Raw genomic sequence first — 7,137 nt, forward strand, 5'->3', positions numbered from 1 at the left:
TGTGTGGGCAAGGGATAGGTAGGACTGGCAACTTAATATTCCAGGATGCAAATGCCATAGGAATGTAGAAATGGAGGCAAGAGAGGAGGTGGAGTGGCATTTTGGATAAGGGTACTTGGGGAGGATACATCCAGGGAGGTTTTTTCTATGGAACTGAGAAATAAGAAAAGATAGACCCTGCCAGTCGTCAGCGGGAAATTGCAAGACAAATTTGTAGGGACATCTCCGTTATCTGTAAGAATAATGGGGTGGTTCTGGTGGGGATTTTAACTTTCCAAACATGGACTGGGACTGCCATAGTGATGAGAGGTTGAGATGGAGAGAAATTTATTAAGCATGTACAAAAACATCTTCTAATTCAGTATGTGGATGTACCTACTACAGAAGGTGCAAAACTCTACTCTTGGGAGATAAGGTAGGGAAGGTGATTGAGGTGTAAGTGAGGGAGCCAGCGAGCATAATTCTATTCATTTTAAAATAATGATGGAAAAGAATAGACCGGATGTAACAGCTGAATTTTTAAATTGGAGGAAGGCCAATTTTGGTGGTATTAGGCAAGAACTTTCAAAAGTTGATTGGGGGCACATGTCACAGATAAAGAGATGGATGGAAAATGGAAGCCTTTAAAAATGACATAACAAGACTGTATGTACCTGTTAGGGTGAAAGGCAAGACTGGTAGGTGCAGGGAATGCTGGATGACTGGAAAATTGTGATTTTGGTTAAGAAAAAGAAGAAAGCATATTTCAGGTATGGACAGTAGAGATTGAGTGAATCCATTGAGTATAAAGGCAGTAGGAGTACACTTAAGACGGAAATCATGAGGGCAAAAAGGGAATATGGGCTAGTTTTGGCAAATAGGGTTAAGGAGAATACAAAGGGGTTTTATAAATATATTAAAGACAAAAGGATAATAAGGGGGAGAATAGTGTCTCTCAAAGATCAGCAACGCAGCCTACGTGTGGGACGGCAGGAGATGGTGGGGACACTTGTTACGAAGATGTGGGTGTACCTTTAAGAGAGTTAAAAGCAGCAGAACTACCAGACACAGCACCAAGTGTTCTCAATAAGGCAACAATATATGTAACACCAGTTTGAACAACTCGAGTAGTTCTTTGCCTGGAGACAAAAACAAATTTGAATTCAGCCAGTTTAAATTATGCCCCGATAAAAATACAAATTTCCCATCAAGTTTGAATTGAGGATCTTGACAATCTTAAAAGCCAGTGACACAATCCGATGCTCTGGGGTATTAGACCGGGGAAAAATTGAACTGTTGAGAGGAAAACTGCCAATCCTAGCATGAACCAGACTGCTTGAAAAAAAATTATCTCTTTTAAAAAAAAGTATTTTCACTCAGTTACCTGTAATGCAGAAATTCCTAACAAGTAGAAAAGACACAGAAGGATCCAAAGACAAGAACCTACAGCTGCCTGATTTTGAGATAAGAAGTGTTGTTTTTAAAATCTTAAATGGGAGTTTTATTGGACTAGCATTATAGAAGGAAAGGTAGAAGATAGGTTAGAGAAAGAAATTGTAAATAGTGGTTAGTTCATTATTCTCTGTTATAGTTTTAGAAATAAAGTTGTTAATTTGACTTTAAATAGTCCTTGGCTACTTGATTTTTTACAAATTACTGCATAGGATAAATCTTTTCTGTGTTGCTGGTTTTAAATTAAGCAGGAGGGTTTACCTGTGTCATAACAGTTTTGGGGGCTTGGGTCTGTGATTTGAACTGGTTAGACAAATTTGGATAGATTTGTGGGTATGAAAAATTCCAGCAGATTTAAACACTTGCAGGTTAGTTTCTTAGATCTTTAAATAAAACACAAATGAGACAATTTGTTTAAGCTTGGTGACTTATGGTTGATGAAATTAAAAGTGAGAAAAATGGCTCTTAAAATTGCTAAATAGGTCCTGGCATTTGAAGATAATTCTCAAATTTGCCAAGAAAGTTTAGAAGGAAAGAAAAAGGCCATATTTTTAGAATTAACAAAGAAGTTAGATTTGGGTTTAACCAAGGACAAAAGTAAAGCTGAAATTTTAAGGGAATTACTCATAAACACTTAGGTGTGTCAGAGAAGCAGACAAGTGCAATAGTGGTAGAAAAACTTAAATTACAATTGAGGAAAATGAAGTTAGAAGATAAAGAAAGGGAGAGAGGAAAAAGAAAGAGAGAGAGAGAAAGTTCTTGTTGTGGTTCTGTTCGTCGAGCTGGGAATTTGTGTTGCAGACATTTTGTCCCCTGTCTAGGTGACATCCTCAGTGCTTGGGAGCCTCCTGTGAAGCACTTCTGTGATCTTTCCTCTGGCATTTGTAGTGGTTTAAATCTGCCACTTCCGGTTGTCAGTTCAAGATGTCCGTTGCAGTGGTCAGTATATAAGTTCTTGGCTGAGCAAAGATAGAGAAGGAGAAAGGGAGAGAGGAAGAGTGAGAAAGAAAGAGAATTTGGAATTAAGAAGTTGCGACTTAGTCAGCAAAGTCAAGTTAATAGAATGGAGATTAAAAGAGAAGGTAGTGATATATATAAATATATCAAATACAGGCCACATTTTGAAGAGAAAGGTTCCGGTCGGAATTTCATCATGTGAGCGATAGAAATTGGGAGAAGGGAAGATCCTACGCTACGAAACCAAGAGTAGGCAGCACTGGTAAGATTTTACCACTGGATAAAAAGAAGCCCAAGAGGTAAAAGGAGGTGAAAGGCATCGGGTGTTTCTGCTGTAGTAAAGTGGGACACGTAAAGACACTGTGCTGGTTGTTAAAGAAAGGTGCTATGGGAAAAGATGTGGTAAAAGAAGCTGAGCCAGTGGCATTAATGAAGACAGTAAAAAAGACCCCAAGAAGAGCCGAGGTGCCTCAGCAGAGTGCACAGCCGAAGCAGGGGCTGGGTTTGGAGTTTGTACCTGATCTCTACAAAGAATTTGCCTCTTTGGCAAAATTTACTCAGCAACTCTGTGGTAAGCTAAGGAAGTTTGGAAAGGCAAGGACTGATTCGGGATAGTTAACATGGCTTTGTGCGTGGGAAGTCATGTCTCACAAACTTGATTGACTTTTTTGAAGAAGTAACAAAGAAGATTGATGAGGGCTGAGCAGAAGATATGATCTATATGGACTTCAGTAAGGCATTTGACAAGGTTCCCCATGGGAGCCTGATTAGCAAGGTTAGATCTCATGGAATATGGGGAGAACTAGCCATTTGGATACAGAACTGGCTCAAAGGTAGAAGACAGAGGGTGGTGGTGAAGGGTTGTTTTTCAGACTGGAGGCCTGTGACCTGTGGAATGCCACAAGGATGGGTGCTGGGCCCTCTACTTTTTACATAAATGATTTGGATGCGAGCATAAAAGGTACAATTAGTAAGTTTGCAGATGACACCAAAATTGGAGGTGTAGTGGACAGCGAAGAGGGTTACCTCAGCATACAAGAGGATCTTGACCAGATGGGCCAATGGGCTGAGAAGTGGCAAATGGAGTTTAATTCAGCTAAATGCGAGGTGCTGCATTTTGGAAAAGCAAATCTTAGCAGGACTAATACACTTAATAGTAAGGTCCGAGGGAGTGTTGCTGAACAAAGAGACCTTGGAGTGCAGGTTCGTAGCTCCTAGAAAGTGGAGTCGCAGGTAGATAGGACAGTGAAGAAGGTGTTTGGTATGCTTTCCTTTACTGGTCAGAGTATTGAGTACAGGAGTTGGGAGGTCATGTTGCAGCTGTACAGGACATTGGTTAGGCCACTGTTGGAATATTGCGTGCAATTCTGGTCTCCTTCCTATCGAAAAGATGTGAAACTGAAAGGGTTCAGAAAAAATTTACAAGGATGTTGCCAGGATTGGATGATTGGAACTACAGGGAGAGGCTGAACAGGCTGGGGCTGTTTTCCCTGGAGTGTCAGAGGCTGAGGGGTGACCTTGTAGTGGTTTATAAAATTATGAGGGGCATGGATAGGATAAATAGGCAAAGTCTTTTCCCTGGGATCGGGGAGTCCAGAACGAGAGGGGAAAGATATAAAAGAGACCTAAGGGGCAACTTTTTCACGCACTTTTTCATACATGTATGGAATGAGCTGCCAGAGGATGTGGTGGAGGCTGGTACAATTGCAACATTTAAGAGGCATTTGGATGGGTATATGAATAGGAAGGGTTTGGAGGGATATGGGCCGGGTGCTGGCAGGTGAGACTAGATTGGGTTGGGATATCTGGTTGGCATGGACAGATTGGACCGAAGGATCTGTTTCCATGCTGTACATCTCTATGTGATTGCTAAACCCCTTGCTGAGAAATTTGTATCATCGATTATCACAGGTGAAGTGCCAGAAGACAGAAGGTTGGCTAACATGGTGCCACTATTTAAGAAAGATGGTAAAGAAAACCCAGGGAATGATAGACCGGTGAGTCTGATGTCGGTGGTGGGCACGTTGTTGGAGGGAAACCTGAGGGACAGGATTTACATATATTTGGATAGTCAAGGACTGATTCGGAATAGTCAACATGACTGTACATGAAAAATTATTTCTCACTAAATTGATTGAGATTTTCGAAGAAATACTGAAGAGGATTGATGAGGGCAGAGTGGTGGATGTGATCTATATGGTCTTGAGTAAAAACTTCAATAAATTTCCTCATGGGAGACTGGTTCGCAAAGTTAGAGCTCATGGAATTCAGGGAGAACTGGCTATTTGGATACAGAACTGGCTCGAAGGTGGAAGACATGGTGGTGGTGGAGTGTTGTCTTTCAGACTGGAGCCTGTCACAAGCAGTGTGCCACGAGGATCAGTGCAAGGTCCAAATGCTTTTCATCATTTATATAAATGATTTGCATATGAACATTGGAGGCATAGTTAGTAAGTTTGCAGGTGACACCAAAATTGGTGGGAACGTGGACAGCAAAGAAAGTTAACGCAGAGTACAATGGGATCTTGATCAGATGGGCCAATGCCTGCGGAGTGGCAGATGGAGTTGAATTTAGATAAATGTAAGGTGCTGCATTTTGGAAAGACAGATTAGAGCAGGGCTTATACACTTAATGGTAAGGACCTCAGGAGTGTTGCTGAACAAAGAGACCTTGCAATTCAGGTTCATAGGTCCTTAAAAGTGGAGTTGCAGGTAGATAGGATAGTGAAGAAGGCATTTGGTCTGCTTTCCTTTATTGGTCAGAGCACTGAGTATACGAGCTGGGAAGTTATGTTGCAGCTGTACAGGACAGTAGTTAGGCCACTTTTGGAATTGTGCAATTGTGGACTCGTTCCTATCGGAAGGATGTTGTGAAACTCCGAAAAGATTTGCAAGGATGTTGCCAGGGTTGGAGGATTTGAGCTACAGGGAGAGGCTGAATAGGCTGGGGCTGTTTTCCCTGGAGTGTCAGAGGCTGAGGGATGATCTTATATAGGTTTATGAAATCATGAAGGGCATGGATAGGATACATAGACAAGGTGTTTTCCCTGGGGTGGGGGGAGTCCAGTCTAGAGGGCATAACTTTAGTGTGAGGGGAAAAAGTAACTTGTTCATGCAAAGGGTGGTGTATGGAATGAGCTGCCAGAGGAAGTGGTGGAGGCTAGTAAATTGTAACATTTAAAAGGCATCTGGACAGCTACATGAATAGCAAATCTTTCAAGGGATATGGGGCAAATGCTGGCAAATGGGACTCGATTAGTTAGGATATCTGGTCGGCATGGATGAGTTGGACTGAAAGGTCTGTTTCTTTGCTGTACATCTCTACGACTCTAAGGAATGAGCAGGTTAAACCAAGGAGTGCCAATAAATGTTATCGACCTGGGATTCAAGAAGGCCTTTGACAAGGTGCTGAATGGGAAGCTGCTGAGTCAGATAAGAGCCCTTATTGTGAGAGGCAAGGTGTGAGCATGGATGCAAGCTTGGCTGTCTGGCAGAAAGCAGAGACTAGGGCTAAAAGGGTCCTTTTCAGGATGGAAACCAGTCATAAGTGGTGTTCTGCAAGGGTCACAACTTTTCATTTTCCACATTAAAAATCTAGATGCTGGAGCTGAGGGCATTCTGGCTAAGTTTGCAGACAATACAAACACTAGTAGAGATTTAGATAGCATTGAGGAGGTGAGAGGCTGCAGAAAGATTTTGATAGGTTGGGAGAGTGGGCAAAGAAGTGGCAAATGGAGTACAATGTGGAGAAGTGTGAAGTCATGCACTTTGCTCAGAAGAATAGTGGCATAGAGTATTTCATAAGTGGGGAGAAAATCCAGAATTCTGTAGTGCAAAGAGACTTGGAAATTCTTATCCAGGATTCTCTCAAGGTAAACTTGCAGGTTGAGTCAGAAGTTAGGAAAGCAAATGTAATGTGGGCAATTATCTTGAGAGGACTTGAATATAAAAGCAGGGATCCACTTCTAGGCTCTATAAGGCTCTGGTCAGGCCATGTTTAGAGTATTGTGTGCAGTTGTGGGCCCCATACCTTAGGAAGGATGTACTGTTTCTGGAGCAGGTCCAGAGGGGATTCACAAGAATGGTCCCAGGAATCAAAAGCTTAACATCTGAGGAATATTTGAGGACTTTGGGTCTATATTCGTTGGAGCTTGTAAGAATGAGGAGGGAATCTAATTGAAACTTTCAGAATACTGAATAGCCTGGACAGAGTGGATGTTAGGATGGTGTTTCCATTGGTCGGAGAGATTGGGACCCAAGTGCACAGCCTTCGAATAAAAGGAAGACTTTTAGAATGGGGATAAGGAGAAACTTCTTCAGTCAGAGTTGTGAATCGATGGAATTCGCTCTGACAGAAGGCTGTGGAGACCAAGCCATTCAGTATTTTTATTGGAAATATCTGGTCAAGGTCAGGAGGTTTATCCACATTCACACATTCAAATACGTCCAACACCACCTCTACAGTGATATGGACTGTTCCCCAAGATATCACCACTAACTTCACTAAGTTCCCAAGGCTGAACGTCTTTCTCCATGGTAAACAAAGAGGAGAAAAATTCATTGAGGATGTTATCCATCTTCTGCAGTTCCACACATACATGTCCACTTTGGTCCTTGAGGGGTCCTATGATCTCTCTAGTTATTCTTTTTCCTTCAATATACTGAAATAATTTCTTTGGGTTCACCCTAATCTTCTCATCTCATAATTCTGGGGGAAGAAGCAAAGCAATCTGGGTGGGTACACAATCC

Source organism: Chiloscyllium punctatum, chromosome 30 (genome assembly GCF_047496795.1).
Source record: "Chiloscyllium punctatum isolate Juve2018m chromosome 30, sChiPun1.3, whole genome shotgun sequence".
NCBI lineage: Eukaryota > Metazoa > Chordata > Chondrichthyes > Orectolobiformes > Hemiscylliidae > Chiloscyllium > Chiloscyllium punctatum.